The sequence below is a fragment of the Oncorhynchus mykiss genome, chromosome 23, assembly GCF_013265735.2.
Source record: "Oncorhynchus mykiss isolate Arlee chromosome 23, USDA_OmykA_1.1, whole genome shotgun sequence".
Lineage (NCBI taxonomy): Eukaryota > Metazoa > Chordata > Actinopteri > Salmoniformes > Salmonidae > Oncorhynchus > Oncorhynchus mykiss.
In genome coordinates this window covers 9447170-9466702 of record NC_048587.1, presented here as the reverse complement: position 1 = coordinate 9466702, position 19533 = coordinate 9447170, and the positions used below count along the sequence as shown (strand labels likewise).

The window sequence follows — 19533 nt, the reverse complement described above, 5'->3', positions numbered from 1 at the left end:
GTCTGCATCTTGTCTAGAAGGAACCCAGAGATGGTGTGTTATGATAGAGAGGAGTCAGTCTGCATCTTGTCTAGAAGGAACCCAGAGATGGTGTGTTATGATAAAGAGGAGGCAGTCTGCATCTTGTCTAGAAGGAACCCAGAGATGGTGTGTTATGATAGAGAGGAGTCAGTCTGCATCTTGTCTAGAAGGAACCCAGAGATGGTGTGTTATGATAAAGAGGAGGCAGTCTGCATCTTGTCTAGAAGGAACCCAGAGATGGTGTGTTATGATAAAGAGGAGGCAGTCTGCATCTTGTCCAGAAGGAACCCAGAGATGGTGTGTTATGATAAAGAGGAGGCAGTCTGCATCTTGTCTAGAAGGAACCCAGAGATGGTGTGTTATGATAGAGAGGAGTCAGTCTGCATCTTGTCTAGAAGGAACCCAGAGATGGTGTGTTATGATAAAGAGGAGGCAGACTGCATCTTGCATGGATCATTCATTGATTTAAATTGCTTAGTTTTAATTGGCAAGTTCAGGCTTCTTCTTCTGGGTGGAATATGTTTATGCTTATTACTGTATGTTTGAAGGTTGAATTGATTGGAAGTGAAGGACATTCTCTGGATACAGAGATGCACAATGTCCAGGTAACACTGGGGAAATTGTCACACAAAAGAGTGACAAAGTGTCCCACCTGTGTGCCAGTGGAAACAAAGTTTGACGGAATCTGTCAGCTGTCAGGAAACACTTTGACAAAGTAACAGAAGGCTGAGGATCAACGCGAAATGCAATCAGTGTGTATGGATGCGTGGCCTGAGCCGTGCAAGTCATTTGTCGAGGAGGAAATGTGGCGACAGGCACTTGTCAACGGGACATTTGATACCTGTGTCCTTGGCACTAAGAAGTCTTGTACCTCTCTCTTTCTCGCTTTCAGACATGTCATGTTATATTCCCATTAGGTCTATACGATAATCACAAAGATTCAGACATTACAGGTTATATTCCCATTAGGTCTATACGATAATCACAAAGATTCAGACATTACAGGTTATATTCCCATTAGGTCTATACGATAATCACAAAGATTCAGACATTACAGGTTATATTCCCATTAGGTCTATAAGACAATCACAGAGATTCAGACATTACAGGTTATATTCCCATTAGGTCTATAAGACAATCACAGAGATTCAGACATTACAGGTTATATTCCCATTAGGTCTATACGACAATCACAAAGATTCAAACAAACAATGGCTTACGTTTTGTTACTTGTTATAAAAAATGAATTACAATACAATATTTGTACTCGTAAATGTTTATATATTTTTTACAAATCTGAAAGAAAACAAATGAATTAGATATTTATGGGAGGTAGCTAGCTATACATTGTCAGTCATAAATAAACAGAGGGTGAGTAGTTGTAATCGTGTGTTCAAGAGAGTGTCCACAACGGCACACAAGCATGTTATTTATACTGCATTAGTGTGGCTCCTTAGGATGTCACCACACAGTTTTAACAGTTGAATGCTCTGGTCAAAAGTAGTGCTCTATTTAGGGAATGGGGTGCCTATTGGGATAAAGCCAGTTCCCGGAGAAGGCTATTGATTGAGAACACATTTTATATCCATCTATTGGAGCGCGGGTAGTTTTCCATGCCTGGGTTGAGCCTGTTCGATGACACATTTAACAATGCTCTGTATCTCTCAGTCTCTAAACCCATTCCCATCTAAAGCACATGTTTAAACCACAGCCTTTCGGGTTGTAACGTGGCTAGCCTTCCTAACGCAATGCCAATCAAAGCTAACCCATAGTCAATGCGTATTATTCCAGAGTTTTGTTGTGATCGTTCTCATGTCTCATTTTTCAATATAAATTTAAATTCCACTCAAAATTATTCTTCTAACAGATGATTGACCAGTAGTCATGTATGTTAAGCATCACGTTAAACTTCTATGATAAAATATGTCGTTTTATCCTAAGCAATTTGGTATCGACGAGAAATGTGTCACTTCATATTCATACACATTGTTTATTAAGCAGAAGGAATGGACTGACTGACACTTGGCACTACAGAAACAATTGAGTAAATGGATTCAGGTCTGTATTTCCCGACCAGGAAGGGTGGCTTAGCTCTATTACAGACATTACTAGCAGAAACACCTCCTTAAGTGTCTCTTAAAGGTCTCTGTCTGACTCTCCAGCCTTGCCCCCTCCCCCCCCCCCCCCCCCCTCCACACACACACACACACGCACCACACTACCTCCCTCACACAAGAGTCTGAGTGGAAAACATGTACCCAATTTCCTTTAATAGCACCACTTCAGACTAGGACCCCTTCCCAATAGGGCTCTGGCAGGGATAAGTGCACTATAAAGGGTATAGGGTGTCATATGGGATGCACTCAGGCTATTCTAACAGGCCTCCTCTGCCTCTTCTGGTGTTGTAATAACAACAGGTTACAGATCAGGCTGTTCTAACAGACCTCCCTCCTCTGTCTCTTCTGGTGTTGTAATCACAACAGGTTACAGATCAGGCTGTTCTAACAGGCCTCCTCTGCCTCTTCTGGTGTTGTAATCACAACAGGTTACAGATCAGGCTGTTCTAACAGACCTCCCTCCTCTGTCTCTTCTGGTGTTGTAATCACAACAGGTTACAGATCAGGCTATTCTAACAGGCCTCCCTCCTCTGCCTCTTCTGGTGTTGTAATAACAACAGGTTACAGATCAGGCTGTTCTAACAGACCTCCCTCCTCTGTCTCTTCTGGTGTTGTAATAACAACAGGTTACAGATCGGGCTGTCCTAACAGACCTCCCTCCTCTGTCTCTTCTGATGTTGCAGTCACAACAGGTTACAGATCAGGCTGTTCTAACAGGCCTCCCTCCTCTGTCTCTTCTGGTGTTGTAATCACAACAGGTTACAGATCAGGCTGTTCTAACAGACCTCCCTCCTCTGTCTCTTCTGGTGTTGTAATAACAACAGGTTACAGATCAGGCTGTTCTAACAGGCCTCCCTCCTCTGTCTCTTCTGGTGTTGTAATAACAACAGGTTACAGATCGGGATGTCCTATCAGACGTCCCTCCTCTGTCTCTTCTGGTGTTGTAATAACAACAGGTTACAGATCATGCTGTTCTAACAGGCCTCCCTCCTCTGTCTCTTCTGGTGTTGTAATCACAACAGGTTACAGATCAGGCTGTTCTAACAGACCTCCCTCCTCTGTCTCTTCTGGTGTTGTAATAACAACAGGTTACAGATCAGGCTGTTCTAACAGGCCTCCCTCCTCTGTCTCTTCTGGTGTTGTAATAACAACAGGTTACAGATCAGGCTGTTCTAACAGGCCTCCCTCCTCTGTCTCTTCTGGTGTTGTAATCACAACAGGTTACAGATCAGGCTGTTCTAACAGACCTCCCTCCTCTGTCTCTTCTGGTGTTGTAATAACAACAGGTTACAGATCAGGCTGTTCTAACAGGCCTCCCTCCTCTGTCTCTTCTGGTGTTGTAATAACAACAGGTTACAGATCGGGATGTCCTAACAGACGTCCCTCCTCTGTCTCTTCTGGTGTTGTAATAACAACAGGTTACAGATCGGGATGTCCTAACAGACCTCCCTCCTCTGTCTCTTCTGGTGTTGCAATAACAACAGGTTACAGATCAGGCTGTTCTAACAGACCTCCCTCCTCTGTCTCTTCTGGTGTTGTAATAACAACACATTACTGTTCTCATGTCACCTACATGAAGTCACTTACAGCTAAAGTCACAATCAATCAATCAAACAAATGTATTTATAAAGCCCTTCTTACATCAGCTGATGTCACAAAGTGCTGTACAGAAACCCAGCCTAAAACCCCAAGCAGCAAGCAATGCATGTGTAGAAGCACGGCGGCTAGGAAAAACTCCCTAGAAAGGCCGGAACCTAGGAAGAAACCTAGAGAGGAACCAGGCTATGAGCGGTGGCCAGTCCTCTTCTGGGTTGCCGGGTGGAGATTAAAACAGAACATGGCCAAGATGTTCAAATGTTCATAGATGACCAGCATGGTCAAGTAATAATATTCACAGTGGTTGTCGAGGGTGCAACAGGTCAACACCTCAGGAGTAAATGTCAGTTCATGTCAGATCATTCAGAGGATCTCTACCACTCTTGCTGACTAGAGAGTTAAAAACAGCAGGTCAGGAACAAGGTAGCACATCTGGTGAACAGGTCAGGGTTCTATAGCTGCAGGCAGAACAGTTGAAACTGGAGCAGCAGCACGACCAGGTGGACTGGGGTCAGCAAGGAGTCATCAGGCCAGGTAGTACTGAGGCATGGTCCTAGGGCTCAGGTCCTCCGAGAGAAAGAAAGAAAAAGAAAGAGAGAGAGAAAAAGAGAGATAGAATTAGAGAGAGCATACTTAAATTCACACAGGACACCGCATAAGACAGGAGAAATACTCCAGATATAACAAACTGACCCTAGCCCCCTGACACAAACTATTGCAGCATAAATACTGCAGGCTGAGACAGGAGGGGTCAGGAGACACTGTGGCCCCATCCGATGATACCCCCGGACAGGGCCAACCAGGCAGGATATAACCCCACCCACTTTGCCAAAGCACAGCCCCCACACCACTAGAGGGATATCTTCAACCACCAACTTACCATCCTGAGACAAGGCCGAGTATAGCCCACAAAGATCTCCGCCACGGCACAACCCAAGGGGGGTCGCCAACCCAGACAGGAAGATCACATCAGTGACTCAACCCACTCAAGTGACGCACCCCTCCTAGGGACGGCATGGAAGAGCACCAGTAAGCCAGTGACTCAGCCCCTGTAATAGGGTTTGAGGCAGAGAATCCCAGTGGAGAGAGGGAAACCGGCCAGGCAGAGACAGCAAGGAGGGTTCGTTGCTCCAGTGCCTTTCCGTTCACCTTCAAACTCCTGGGCCAGACTGCACTCAATCATGGGACCTACTGAAGAGATGAGTCTTCAATAAAGACTTAAAGGTCGAGACCGAGTCTGTGTCTCTCACATGGGTAGGCAGACCATTCCGTAAAAATTGAGCTTTATAGGAGAAAGACAGCTGTTTGCTTAGAAATTCTAGGGACAGTAAGGAGGCCTGCGTTTTCCGTTCCAATTTTCTGGAAGCTTGCTTCAGAGATGGGGTATTTACTGTATACCAGGGAGCTAGTTTCTTATGACAAATGTTTTTTGTTTATAGGGGTGCAACTGCATCTAGGGCATTACGCAAGGTTAAATTGAGTTCCTCAGTTAGGTGGTTAACTGATTTTTGTACTCTGACGTCCTTGGGTAGGGGGAGGGAGTCTGGAAGGGCATCTAGGAATCTTTGGTTTGGACGAGAATTTATAGCATGGCTTTTGATGATCCTTTGTTGGGGTCTGAGCAGATTATTTGTTGCGATTGCAAACGTAATAAAATAGTGGTCCGATAGTCCAGGATTATGAGGAAAAACATTAAGTTCCACAGCATTTATTCCATGGGACAAAACTAGGTCCAGAGTATAACTGTGGCAGTGAGTAGACCAGTTAACCCACTTTTATTTGTTACTGGGCAAGTCAGTTATGAACAAATTCCTATTGTCAATGACAGTGGGTTAACTGGCCTAGGAACAGTGTTATCTGGTCTAGGAACAGTGGGTTAACTGGTCTAGTGGGTTTAACTGCCTGTTCAGGGGCAGAAAGACAGATTTGTACCTTGTCAGCTCGGGGGGTTTGAACTTGCAACCTTGCGGTTACTAGTCCAACGCTCAAACCACTAGGCTACTCTGCCACCCCCATTGAGTCGATGATGGCTCCGAAAGCCTTTTGGAGTGGGTCTTTGGACTTTTCCATGTGAATATTAAAGTCACCAAAAATGTTAATATAGTCTGCCATGCCTACAAGGTCCGATAGGAATTCAGGGAACTCAATGAGGAAGGCTGTATATGGCCCAGGAGGCCCGTAAACAGTAGCTTTAACAAGTGATTGAGTAGGCTGCATAGATTTCATGACTAGAAGCTCAAAAGACGAAAACGTCATTTTTTTTTTTGTAAATTGAAATTTGCTACGGAATGCGGGGGGATATGTTCACTAGTGTAATCAGGAGGTGAGGCCTCATTTAACACAGTCAATTCATCAGGCTTAAGCCATGTTTCAGTCAGGCCAATCACATCAATATTATGATTAGTGATTAGTTAATTGATTATAACTGCCTTGGAAGTGAGGGATCTAACATTAAGTAGCCCTATTCTGAGATGTGCGGTATCACAATCTCTTTCATTAATGACAGGAACGGAGGAGGTCTTTATTCCAGTGAGATTACTAAGGCGAACACCGCCATGTTTAGTTTTGTCCAACCTAGATCGAGGTCTCAACGGGGATAGCTGAGCTGACTACACTGACTGTGCTAGTGGCAGACTCCACTAAGCTGGCAGGCTGGCTAACAGCCTGCTGCCTGGCCTGCACCCTATCTCATTGTGGAGCTAGGAGAGTTAGTGCCCTGTCTATGTTCATAGATAGGATGAGAGCACCCATCCAGCTAGGATGGAGTCCGTCACTCCTGGGCAGGACAGGCTTGTTCCTATTTGTGGGTGAGTCCCAGAAAGATGGCCAATAATCTACAAATTCTTTATTTTTGGAGGGGCAGAAAACAGTTTTCAACCAGCGATTAGGGTTGTGAGACTGCTGTAGAGCTCATCACTCCCCCTAACTGGGAGGGGGCCAGAGACAATTACTCGATGCCGACGCATCTTTTTAGCTGATTTACATGCTGAAGCTATGCCCTGAGACATGGCTAAAGCCTGTTCTATGAGTGATCACGGACGCATCCCAAATGGCACCCTATTCACTAATAAGATGTGCACTATCGAAATGGATAGGGTGCCATCTATGAGCCAGCGGGTCCTGTTTCCTGAGTGATATGGAGTGTTCCTTATAGTGTCCATCAACCCCCTCCAGACCCCTGTTGGCTCAGTCGTAGGAGGACTGTCTGCTGCCCTGCTGATACAGTGGGGTTTACAAGTACAGCAAATAAGCCTTTAAAGTTGTGTTTGTCCTGGTTTCTATGCCACCTTTCATGGGTCTGTCAGGATCTAAATGTCAAGTTTTTTAGTCGGAGTTGAGTTCCTGTAACCTTTTCCTTTTGTTTTTGGGTAATATGTTTTTCCTCAGTCATGCAGTTCAACCCACACATCCCGTTCTGTTCTGTAATTACCAAAACACATTTAGCTGAACGTAGATTCAAAAAGGGGCTTTGGTCATTTTATTTGTGAGAAACTATATACTTAACTCACAGTGATAAAACCAACGTCATTTCCATTGTGTTGTATAGTCTAGTGTTACCATTGTGATATAGTGTTACCATTGTGTTATAGTCTAGTGTTACCATTGTGTTATAGTCTAGTGTTATCATTGTGTTATATAGTCTAGTGTTACCATTGTGTTATGAAGTCTAGTGTTACCATTGTGTTATGAAGTCTAGTGTTACCATTGTGTTATATAGTCTAGTGTTACCAGTGTGTTACAGTGTTACCATTGTGGTATATAGTCTAGTGTTATCATTGTGTTATATAGTCTAGTGTTGCCATTGTGTTATGAAGTCTAGTGTTACCATTGTGTTATGAAGTCTAGTGTTACCATTGTGTTATATAGTCTAGTGTTACCAGTGTGTTATATAGTCTAGTGTTATCATTGTGTTATATAGTCTAGTGTTACCATTGTGTTATATAGTCTAGTGTTACCAGTGTGTTATATAGTCTAGTGTTACAATTGTGTTATATAGTCTAGTGGTATCATTGTGTTATATAGTCTAGTGTTACCATTGTAGTATAGTCTAGTGTTACCATTGTGTTATATAGTCTAGTGTTACCATTGTGTTATATAGTGTAGTGTTACCATTGTGTTATATAGTCTAGTGTTACCATTGTGGTATAGTCTAGTGTTACCATTGTGGTATAGTCTAGTGTTACCATTGTGTTATATAGTCTAGTGTTACTATTGTGTTATATAGTCTAGTGTTACCATTGTGTTATAGTGTTACCATTGTGGTATAGTCTAGTGTTACCATTGTGGTATAGTCTAGTGTTAACATTGTGTTATATAGTCTAGTGTTACCATTGTGTTATATAGTCTAGTGTTACCATTGTGTTATATAGTCTAGTGTTACCATTGTGTTATATAGTCTAGTGTTACCATTGTGATATAGTGTTACCATTGTGTTATATAGTCTAGTGTTACCATTGTGTTATATAGTCTAGTGTTAACATTGTGTTATATAGTCTAGTGTTACCACTGTGTTATATAGTCTAGTGTTAACATTGTGTTATATAGTCTAGTGTTACCATTGTGTTGTAGTGTTATCATTGAGGTATAGTCTAGTGTTACCATTGTGTTATATAGTCTAGTGTTACCATTGTGTTATATAGTCTGGTGTTACCATTGTAGTATAGTCTAGTGTTACCATTGTGTTATATAGTCTAGTGTTACCATTGTGTTATATAGTCTACTGTTACCATTGTGTTATATAGTCTAGTGTTACCATTGTGTTATATAGTCTAGTGTTACCACTGTAGTATAGTCTAGTGTTACCATTGTGTTATATAGTCTAGTGTTACCATTGTGTTATATAGTCTAGTGTTACCATTGTTGTTATATAGTCTAGTGTTACCATTGTGTTATATAGTCTAGTGTTACCATTGTTGCTATATAGTCTAGTGTTACCATTGTGTTATATAGTCTAGTGTTACCATTGTAGTATAGTCTAGTGTTACCATTGTAGTATAGTCTAGTGTTACCATTGTGTTATATAGTCTAGTGTTACCATTGTGTTATATAGTCTAGTGTTACCATTGTGTTATATAGTCTAGTGTTACCATTGTGATATAGTGTTACCATTGTGTTATATAGTCTAGTGTTACCATTGTGTTATAGTCTAGTGTTATCATTGTGTTATATAGTCTAGTGTTACCATTGTGTTATATAGTCTAGTGTTACCATTGTGTTATAGTCTAGTGTTACCATTGTGGTATAGTCTAGTGTTACCATTGTGTTACATAGTCTAGTGTTACCATTGTGTTATAGTCTAGTGTTACCATTGTGTTATAGTCTAGTGTTACCATTGTGTTATAGTCTAGTGTTACCATTGTGGTATAGTGTTATCATCGTGTTATAGTGTTACCATTGTGGTATAGTCTAGTGTTACCATTGTGTTATAGTCTAGTGTTACCATTGTGTTATAGTCTAGTGTTACCATTGTAGTATAGGCTAGTGTTACCATTGTGGTATAGTGTTACCATTGTGGTATAGTCTAGTGTTACTATTGTGGTATAGTCTAGTGTTACCATTGTGTTACATAGTCTAGTGTTACCATTGTGTTACATAGTCTAGTGTTACCATTTTGTGGTATAGTCTAGTGTTACCATTGTGTGATAGTCTAGTGTTACCATTGTGTTATAGTCTAGTGTTACCATTGTAGTATAGTCTAGTGTTACCATTGTAGTATAGTCTAGTGTTACCATTGTAGTATAGTGTAATATCACCATTGTGTTATAGTATAGTGTTACCATTGTGTTATAGTCTAGTGTTACTATTGTGTTATAGTCTAGTGTTACCATTGTAGTACAGTCTAGTGTTACCATTGTAGTATAGTGTAATATCACCATTGTGTTATAGTATAGTGTTACCATTGTAGTATAGTGTAATATTACCATTGTGTCTCTGGTCCCGTCATCTCTCTGAGTTTGCCTTGGCCCAGCTGTTCAGTTCTGTCTCACCTTGGCCCACTCCTTTGATAATCAACTCTACATTATTTACAACAGTGTACCTAGGCTTCGTCTCAAATTGCAACCTATTCCCTATATAGTGCACTACTCTCGACCATAGGACTCTGGTCGACAGTAGTGTACTATATAGGGAATAAGGTGCAATTTGGATCGCAGACCCATATCTACTCAGCAGATGTCCTTATAAACCACATTGTCTGGCTTTGTGATTCCACAATAGTGTGTAAACAAGATAACTCAGTTTAACTTTTCTCATCCTTGGGAGATCTGGATAAAAGAGCTTGTTTAGTTTTTATATTAGTTTAGCCACTCTGTATGGTCCCAGATCCAGAGCCCAGATGTTTACAGATGCACAGCCCAGAACTCTATAGAGCCACAGCCCAGAAATCTATAGAGCCACAGCCCAGAAATCTAGAGCCACAGCCCAGAACTCTATAGAGCCACAGCCCAGCAATCTATAGAGCCACAGCCCAGAACTCCATAGAGCCACAGCCCAGCAATCTATAGAGCCACAGCCCAGCAATCTATAGAGCCACAGCCCAGAACTCCATAGAGCCACAGCCCAGCAATCTATAGAGCCAGAGCCCAGAACTCCATAGAGCCATAGCCCTGAACTCCATAGAGCCACAGCCCAGCAATCTATAGAGCCACAGCCCAGCAATCTATAGAGCCACAGCCCAGAACTCAATAGAGCCACAGCCCAGCAATCTATAGAGCCACAGCCCATAACTCCATAGAGCCATAGCCCAGCAATCTATAGAGCCACAGCCCAGAACTCCATAGAGCCACAGCCCAGAACTCCATAGAGCCACAGCCCAGAACTCCATAGAGCCACAGCCCAGAACTCTATAGAGCCAGAGCCCAGAACTCCATAGAGCCACAGCCCAGAACTCCATAGAGCCACAGCCCAGAGCTCCATAGAGCCACAGCCCAGAACTCCATAGAGCCATAGCCCAGAACTCCATAGAGCCACAGCCCAGAACTCTATAGAGCCACAGCCCAGAACTCCATAGAGCCACAGCCCAGAACTCCATAGAGCCACAGCCCAGAACTCCATAGAGCCACAGCCCAGAACTCTATAGAGCCAGAGCCCAGAACTCCATAGAGCCACAGCCCAGAACTCCATAGAGCCACAGTCCAGAGCTCCATAGAGCCACAGCCCAGAACTCCATAGAGCCATAGCCCAGAACTCCATTGAGCCACAGCCCAGAACTCTATAGAGCCACAGCCCAGAACTCCATAGAGCCACAGCCCAGAACTCCATAGAGCCATAGCCCAGAACTCCATAGAGCCACAGCCCAGAACTCCATAGAGCCACAGCCCAGAACTCCATAGAGCCACAGCCCAGAACTCCATAGAGCCACAGCCCAGAACTCCATAGAGCCACAGCCCAGAACTCCATAGAGCCACAGCCCAGGGCCCAGATTCACAAAACAAGCTTCTTAAGAAAAAAATAAAAAAAGAAGTTCATAAGATAGTTCGTAGGTGCATATCCTCAATAATATCTTAATATTTAATGATTTTCTTAGGAACTTCTCAAATATCTTCTTACAAATCTTCTTGAGATGTTTGTTGCTAGGCAACCATTTTAGATAGCTATCTAGCTAGCAATGGCAATTATGTTAGCATATTTCTTACTGAGATTACTGTTCTAAAACATGTTCTTGGGTTAAAATAATCAATACTGAACGTTTCAGTAGAAGTTTGTGAGTGAACTGAACATGTTCAATTGCTTTCATGAGTTTTTTCTCTCACTGCCCCTGAGTTTAAGACGAGGGTTTATCTATCTTAGAATTAAGAATATTTCCAAGGGCTTTATTTTCAAGATTCAAATTTCTTCTTAACTTTTTGCTTAAGGAGAAACATAAGAAATTGCGCCAGAAAATTTCCTAGGACCTTTTTGATGAATAGTAACTTTACTTTCTTCTTACGTCTATAGTTCAGGAATAAAATGGCGGTTAGGAAGACATTTCTTCTTAAGAAGGTTTTGTGAATCTGAGCCTAGAACTCTACAGAGCCAGTCTCTCCTGTTTATATTCAGGGGGCAGTCTCTCCTGTTTATAATCAGGGGGCAGTCTCTCCTGTTTATATTCAGGGGGCAGTCTCTCCTGTTTATAATCAGGGGGCAGTCTCTCCTGTTGTTTATAATCAGGGGGCAGTCTCTCCTGTTTATAATCAGGGGGCAGTCTCTCCTGTTTATAATCAGGGGGCAGTCTCTCCTGTTGTTTATAATCAGGGGGCAGTCTCTCCTGTTTATATTCAGGGGGCAGTCTCTCCTGTTTGTAATCAGGGGGCAGTCTCTCCTGTTGTTTATAATCAGGGGGCTGTCTATCCTGTTTATAATCAGGGGGCAGTCTCTCCTGTTGTTTATAATCAGGGGGCAGTCTCTCCTGTTGTTTATAATCTGGGGGCAGTCTCTCCTGTTTATATTCAGGGGGCAGTCTCTCCTGTTTATAATCAGGGGGCAGTCTCTCCTGTTGTTTATATTCAGGGGGCTGTCTATCCTGTTTATAATCAGGGGGCAGTCTCTCCTGTTCATAATCAGGGGGCAGTCTCTCCTGTTGTTTATATTAAGGGGGCTGTCTATCCTGTTTATAATCAGGGGTCAGTCTCTCCTGTTGTTTATATTCAGGGGTCAGTCTATCCTGTTGTTTATATTCAGGGGCAGTCTCTCCTGTTGTTTATACTCAGGGGTCAGTCTATCCTGTTGTTTATATTCAGGGGCAGTCTCTCCTGTTGTTTATACTCAGGGGTCAGTCTCTCCTGTTGTTTATATTCAGGGGTCAGTCTCTCCTGTTGTTTATATTCAGGGTCAGTCTCTCCTGTTGTTTATACTCAGGGGTCAGTCTCTCCTGCTGTTTATAATCAGGGGCAGTCTCTCCTGTTGTTTATACTCAGGGGTCAGTCTATCCTGTTGTTTATATTCAGGGGCAGTCTCTCCTGTTGTTTATACTCAGGGGTCAGTCTCTCCTGTTGTTTATATTCAGGGGTCAGTCTCTCCTGTTGTTTATATTCAGGGGTCAGTCTCTCCTGCTGTTTATATTCAGGGGTCAGTCTCTCCTGTTGTTTATATTCAGGGGCAGTCTCTCCTGTTGTTTATACTCAGGGGTCAGTCTCTCCTGCTGTTTATAATCAGGGGGCAGTCTCTCCTGTTGTTTATATTCAGGGTCAGTCTCTCCTGTTGTTTATACTCAGGGTCAGTCTCTCCTGTTGTTTATACTCAGGGGTCAGTCTCTCCTGCTGTTTATAATCAGGGGTCAGTCTCTCCTGCTGTTTATAATCAGGGTGTCACGCCCTGACCTTAGTGATCTTTGTTTTCTTTATTATTTTGGTTAGGTCAGGGTGTGAAGAGGGTGGGTATGCTTGTTTTGTATTGTCTAGGGTTTTTGTAAGTCTAGGGATTTAGTAAGTCTAGGGATATGTATGTCTATGGTGGCCTGTATTGGTTCCCAATCAGAGGCAGCTGTTTATCGTTGTCTCTAATTGGGGACCATATTTAGGTAGCCATTTTTCCATAGCGTATTTGTGGGTTCTTATTCTGTTTAGTTGCCTGTCTGTACTTCTCATATTAGCTTCACGGTTCATTTTGTTATTTTGTTAGTTTGTTCTGTGTTCTTTCTTAATTAAAGAAGAACGTAAAGCATATCACTCTGCGCCTTGTGGTCTCCTCCTTACGACGACCGTGACACGGAGATGCGTTTTGCAAAATGACGAGGCATGTGTTTTTATTTACATTCAGGCTTATTTCAGTTGGAGCTGTGGCAACTTCACCGATCTAGTCTTGGTGATGTGAGGTCATTTGACAGTTGATTTGTCAAATGGCACGAGAGAAATACAGTGGTACAACAAATAGAATCTGTACCTCCATGATTAAAAGCAGAACTGTCACGCCCTGACCATAGTTCCTTTTTTCATGTCTCTATTTTAGGTTGGTCATGGCGTGAGTTGGGGTGGGCATTCTATGTTTTGTTCTATGTTTGTATTTCTATGTGTTTAGGCCTGGTATGGTTCCCAATCAGAGGCAGCCTGTCAATCGTTGTCTCTGATTGAGAACCATACTTAGGCAGCCTGGTTTCGCCCTTGAGTTGTGGGTAGTTGTTTTGTGTGTATCACCTGACAGAACTGTTTCGTTCTCGTTATTTCTCGTTGTTATTTTGTTTAGTGTTCAGTTTTGATTCAATTTCAAACATGAACACTTACCACGCTGCGTTTTGGTCTACTCCTTCTTCCACCAACGAAAACCGTTACCAGAACCAGACGGGGCAGCAGCCTAGTTACTCTTTATGCCATACTTCAGAATTATTAACTTCTTTCAGTGCTTTCAGTTACATTTGAATTCCATTCCAATGAGGCCTTATGAATACTGCATTATGTATTTTGCTAATGTACAACACGCCCACGATAAGTGCCTGTGGGTTAACTGTAGCAGATTACTGAAATACATACAGTACGTCCTCTTCATTGTTACACTGCATCTCTCTGTCTGTTTTCCTAGAGACAGAGCAAAGCCTGGAGGAGGGGTCGCTTGCTGTTATATCCCATGGTGATACATATTCACATATTCATAGTTAACCTGTAGGTCCCATAGGGCTCTGGTCAAAAGTGGTGCACCTTGTAGGGATTAGGGTTCCATTTGGGAAGCAAACCAGTATTTACATGTTGACTACAAGGGTGGTGGGTATTTACAGAGGGGCATTTTGACATTCAATATTCATGAACATATGAACTACATCTATTAATAGATTAATGTATTAAAGTAAACCAGATTATGAGGAGTTTATATTTCTAAAGCCCAAACCCATCTCTCCTGGTCGGTGGCACCGTTCCGTTCTGATTGAGCCTGTGTCCAAAATGGACCCCTATTCTCTATTTATAGTGCAGTTCTACTAACTGGGGCTCATAGGGCTCTGGTCAAAAGTAGCACACTACATAGGGACTATAGTGTGCTAGTTGGGTCGCAGACTGATTATACAACAAGACAACCAACAGCACATTGTCAATCTGATAGTGTGCGAGAGGTGTAGTGAAGACCTGGCTGTTCCCAGCGGGGTGTGGGTTCTCTCCTCTCTCATCTCTCCTTTCTCTGTCAGTCCGTTTGTGACGGGCTGATTTCCACATGCTATGAGGTGGTCCTGTATGACTCAGTTGGTAGAACAAGGCGTTTGCAACGGCACGGTTGTGTGTTCGATTCCCGGTGGGGGGAAACCGATATATAAAATGCACGTACACAATCTCTGTAAGTCGCATTGGATGAAAGGGGCTGCTAAATTCGATATATTACGCCCTGAATGCAGCCAGAGACAGACATCACGCTGCCTCATGATGATAGAAGTCTCTCCTCTGGTCTTTGAGAGCGTGAAGATGACTTGATGATGGCGTGTTCCATAGAATCAGAATAGAAAATAGATGGTATTGATCTATGATGGTGTGTTCTGTCGTCTCAAGGCCTCCTCTCATCTCAGACTTTCATCAATAGCTGCTGCTATCTCCTCAGAAGAATAATCTTTCGGATCAGGGACTTTCTCGACTACTTTCATAGGGTGTGTCCGAAATCGCATCCTATTCCCTATATATATATATATTTGAGCCCTATGGGAATGGTTAAAAGTAGTGCACTATATAGGGAATAGGGTGCCACTTGGAATGCAGAAAAACACTCCCATCACTGTGACAGTCAGTCTTTCATAGATAGTCCTATTAGCCTGATGTGGGAGTTCTGTTAAATTGGGTCAATCAGATCACACTCTGTGCACACAGCGCTGGTATTCATGATCCTCGAAGAGACCTCCTACAGAGCACAGAGTACCCTCAGTGGAATTAAGGAGATTAAGAACACATGCCAAATGGTACCCTATTCTCTATATAGGGCCCGATGGTCCCCTTGGTCAAACACAGTGCACTCTGGGTAAAGGATGCCATTTGGGATGCGGGACTAAGCCTGTTCATGGTTCTCTACGGTGTTGTCACCAGGCTGTTTTCACACCAAGCCCAAAACACTGGACTGAAGCTTCTTCTGAATCAGCATAATAAACGTGTCCCGGCTATAATCTGTTATTACTGATATCCACTCTTGAGGTTTTTTACATTTTTTTATTCTGCTTGGCTTTTGCCGTCTGTGAATAGTGTGAAATAATGGGATGGCTGACTGGGTGGCATAATGTATTGTTAAACCCCCACATTAAAACATATTACAATTTACTACATACCATAGAATACTGCAGTATGCTGTAATATACTGTAGAATACTACACTACACACTGATATATCCCTCAATCATGTATAGTACTTACTATAAAATGTTGCAGTATACTGTAGAATACTATAGTAAATACTACAGTAGTGTATTTTTTTTAACTATAGTAAATACTACAGTTTTTAATATACACTGCTCAAAAAATTAAAGGGAACACTAAAATAACACATCCTAGATCTGAATGAATGAAATATTCTTATTAAATACTTTTTCTTTACATAGTTGAATGTGCTGGCAACAAAATCACACAGAAATTATGAATGGAAATCAAATTTATCAACCCATGGGGGTCTGGATTTGGAGTCACACTCAAAATTAAAGTGGAAAACCACACTACAGGCTGATCCAACTTTGATGTAATGTCCTTAAAACAATTCAAAATGAGGCTCAGTAGTGTGTGTGGCCTCCACGTGCCTGTATGACCTCCCTACAACGCCTGGGCATGCTCCTGATGAGGTGGCGGATGTTCTCCTGAGGGATCTCCTCCCAGACCTGGATGGAGCGAGACATGATGTCCCAGATGTGCTCAATTGGATTCAGGTCCGGGGAACGGGTGGGCCCGTCCATAGCATAAATGCCTTCCTCTTGCAGGAACTGCTGACACACTCCAGCCACATGAGGTCTAGTTTTGTCTTGCATTAGGAGGAACCCAGGGCCAACCGCACCAGCATATGGTCTCACAAGGGGTCTGAGGATCTCATCTCGGTACCTAATGGCAGTCAGGCTACCTCAGGCTACCTCTGTCACATGTGCTGTGTGAACCTGCTTTCATCTGTGAAGAGCACAGGGCGCCAGTGGCAAATTTGCCAATCTTGGTGTTCTCTGGCAAATGCCAAACGTCCTGCACGGTGTTGGGAAACAGACCCTCATGGAGTCTGTTTCTGACCGTTTGAGCAGACACATGCACATTTGTGGCCTGCTGGAGGTCATTTTGCAGGGCTCTGGCAGTGCTCCTCCTGCTCCTTCTTGCACAAAGGTGGAGGTAGCGGTCCTGCTGCTGGGTTGTTGCCCTCCTACGGCCTCCTCCACGTCTCCTGATTTACTGGCCTGTCTCCTGGTAGCGCCTCCATGCTCTGGACACTACGCTGACAGACACAGCAAACCTTCTTGCCACAGCTCTCATTGATGTGCCATCCTGGATGAGCTGCACTACCTGAGCCACTTGTGTAGGTTGTAGACTCCGTCTCATGCTACCACTAGAGTGAAAGCACCGCCAGCATTCAAAAGTGACCAAAACATCAGCCAGGAAGCATAGGAACTGAGAAGTGGTCTGTGGTCACCACCTGCAGAACCACTCCTTTATTGGGGGTGTCTTGCTAATTGCCTATAATTTCCACCTGTTGTCTATTCCATTTGAACAACAGCATGTGACATTTATTATCAATCAGTGTTGCTTCCTAAGTGGACAGTTTGATTTCACAGAAGTGTGATTGACTTGGAGTTACATTGTGTTGTTTAAGTGTTCCCTTTATTTTTTTGAGCAGTGTACATACAACCCTGCCCATTCCCTTCCCCCATAATGCAGTTTGTGCAGAATCTCTGACCTCTCCGTTCAGACCCCAGTCCTGCCAACCTAAAGGTTCTAGTAAAGAACAGAATCTCTGACCTCTGCATTCAGACCCCAGTCCTGCCAACCTACAGGTTCTAGTGAAGAACAAAATCTCTGACCTCTCCATTCAGACCCCCAGTCCTGCCTACCTACAGGTTCTATTAAAGAACAGAATCTCTGACCTCTGCATTCAGACCCCAGTCCTGCCAACCTACAGGTTCTATTAAAGAACAGAATCTCTGACCTCTCCATTCAGACCCCCAGTCCTGCCAACCTACAGGTTCTATTAAAGAACAGAATCTCTGACCTCTGCATTCAGACCCCAGTCCTGCCAACCAACAGGTTCTAGTAAAGAACAGAATCTCTGACCTCTCCATTCAGACCCCCAGTCCTGCCTACCTACAGGTTCTAGTGAAGAACATAATCTCTGTCCTCTCCATTCAGAACCCCAGTCCTGCCAACCTACAGGGTGAAACAAAATATTAGGACAGTTTTTGTTAATGTTTTTGTTACCCTCAGTGATAACGACACTATATATTGAATGTGGTATAAGTTTGACACTCAACCATTCCATTGAACATACTGTATCCCAGACCTTGAATGCATGGCTGTTGTATAACTATTGTGGGTTGATTGCTTAGCAGTCGACACACCAGCTTAAACAACTTCACAACATTAGCAAGCTTTGTACAATTTAATGTTTTGATTGTTCCCATGAAGTTGAAATATGTTGACTTTTGTGTTGTGGAAACTTGTTGTTTCTCCACATTGCTGTGTGTTTTTGTTGTTGTTGTTGTTGTTAATGATGTTGTTGCTGGGTTTTTGTAGTGATTGTTATAAAATTCCTAATTTGCATTATACATGTCTGTTCCAGCCTTTTGACAACAGACAGAAAAGAAACAATATACATATTGATAAAGACGGGCAGACAGGCAGCTGGATTAACTGAGCTCGGGTAATTTCCATCAACCCTTGGCTTATTCCAAACACAATTAACCTTTCCAAACAAACTGCACTTATCAGGGAGAATTCGCCAGGCAGACGGGAAGGGTGGAATATAAAACAAGACCACATGTTGCGTTTTGCAAAATGAGCCTGGAGCTGTGTTGACATTACTAAAAAATATATATATATATATATATATATATATCTGCTTTGAAAGAAACTCTGCAATCAATATGTTGTTGTTATTGTAAAAAAAAAAATATATATATAATGTTTTCTAAATGACTTGCTTGGTTAAATAAAGGCAAAATAAAAATCTACTGTAGATAATGGAGTGACATAAGAATCTTTAGTTATAATCGGTTATAAAGGTGCGTTAACTTTAAACGACATGACTTGTCTCAACTTGACATACTGACGGAATGCTTCCACGCTGTTTCTGATACAGTTTTGAACATGTTTGATTCGTATTTATTTGATGTATTATAACGGCCGTTATCTGACGCCAACGACGACAGCTAGTCTTTACTGGGGACCGACACATCGCCAAAAAGACATTGCTAACAAAACACTTTGGAGTTGACATATATTTAAAAAACATAAGACGTCCACTGTGTGTGTGTGTGTGCATCTGTCTCAAACATAATGTCTGCTAACAAGGCAAATACCCTCTTCTACATAGACCCAGCCTGACTAGACCTGAGCCAGTACATTGAGCCAGTACATTGAGCCAGTACATTGAGCCAGTAGATATGAGCTAGTAGTTATGAGCCAGTAGATATGAACCAGTAGATCTGAACCAGTAGATATGAACCAGAAGATATGAACCAGTAGATATGAACCAGTAGATATGAGCCAGTAGATATGAACCAGTAGATATGAGCCAGTAGATGAAACACAAAGTGTGCATACTAATTAGCACCCTTTCCCTTTTGTACCCTGGTCTAAAGTAGTGAACTATATGGGTATAAGGTGCTATTTGGGATCAAATCCAGGGTGCTGAAGAGTTAACTGATGTGACCACTTCACTGTCTCCCAGGAGCCTCACACACAGTG

General features: G+C 42.7%; 1 protein-coding gene across 1 annotated transcript in view; it reads left to right on the top strand.

Annotated features, from left to right (window-relative positions):
- Positions 1–19533, top strand: part of LOC110512783 (transcription elongation regulator 1-like protein) — a 205776-nt gene that overhangs the window by 145110 nt on the left and 41133 nt on the right. The gene's annotated exons all lie outside the window — the stretch shown is intronic.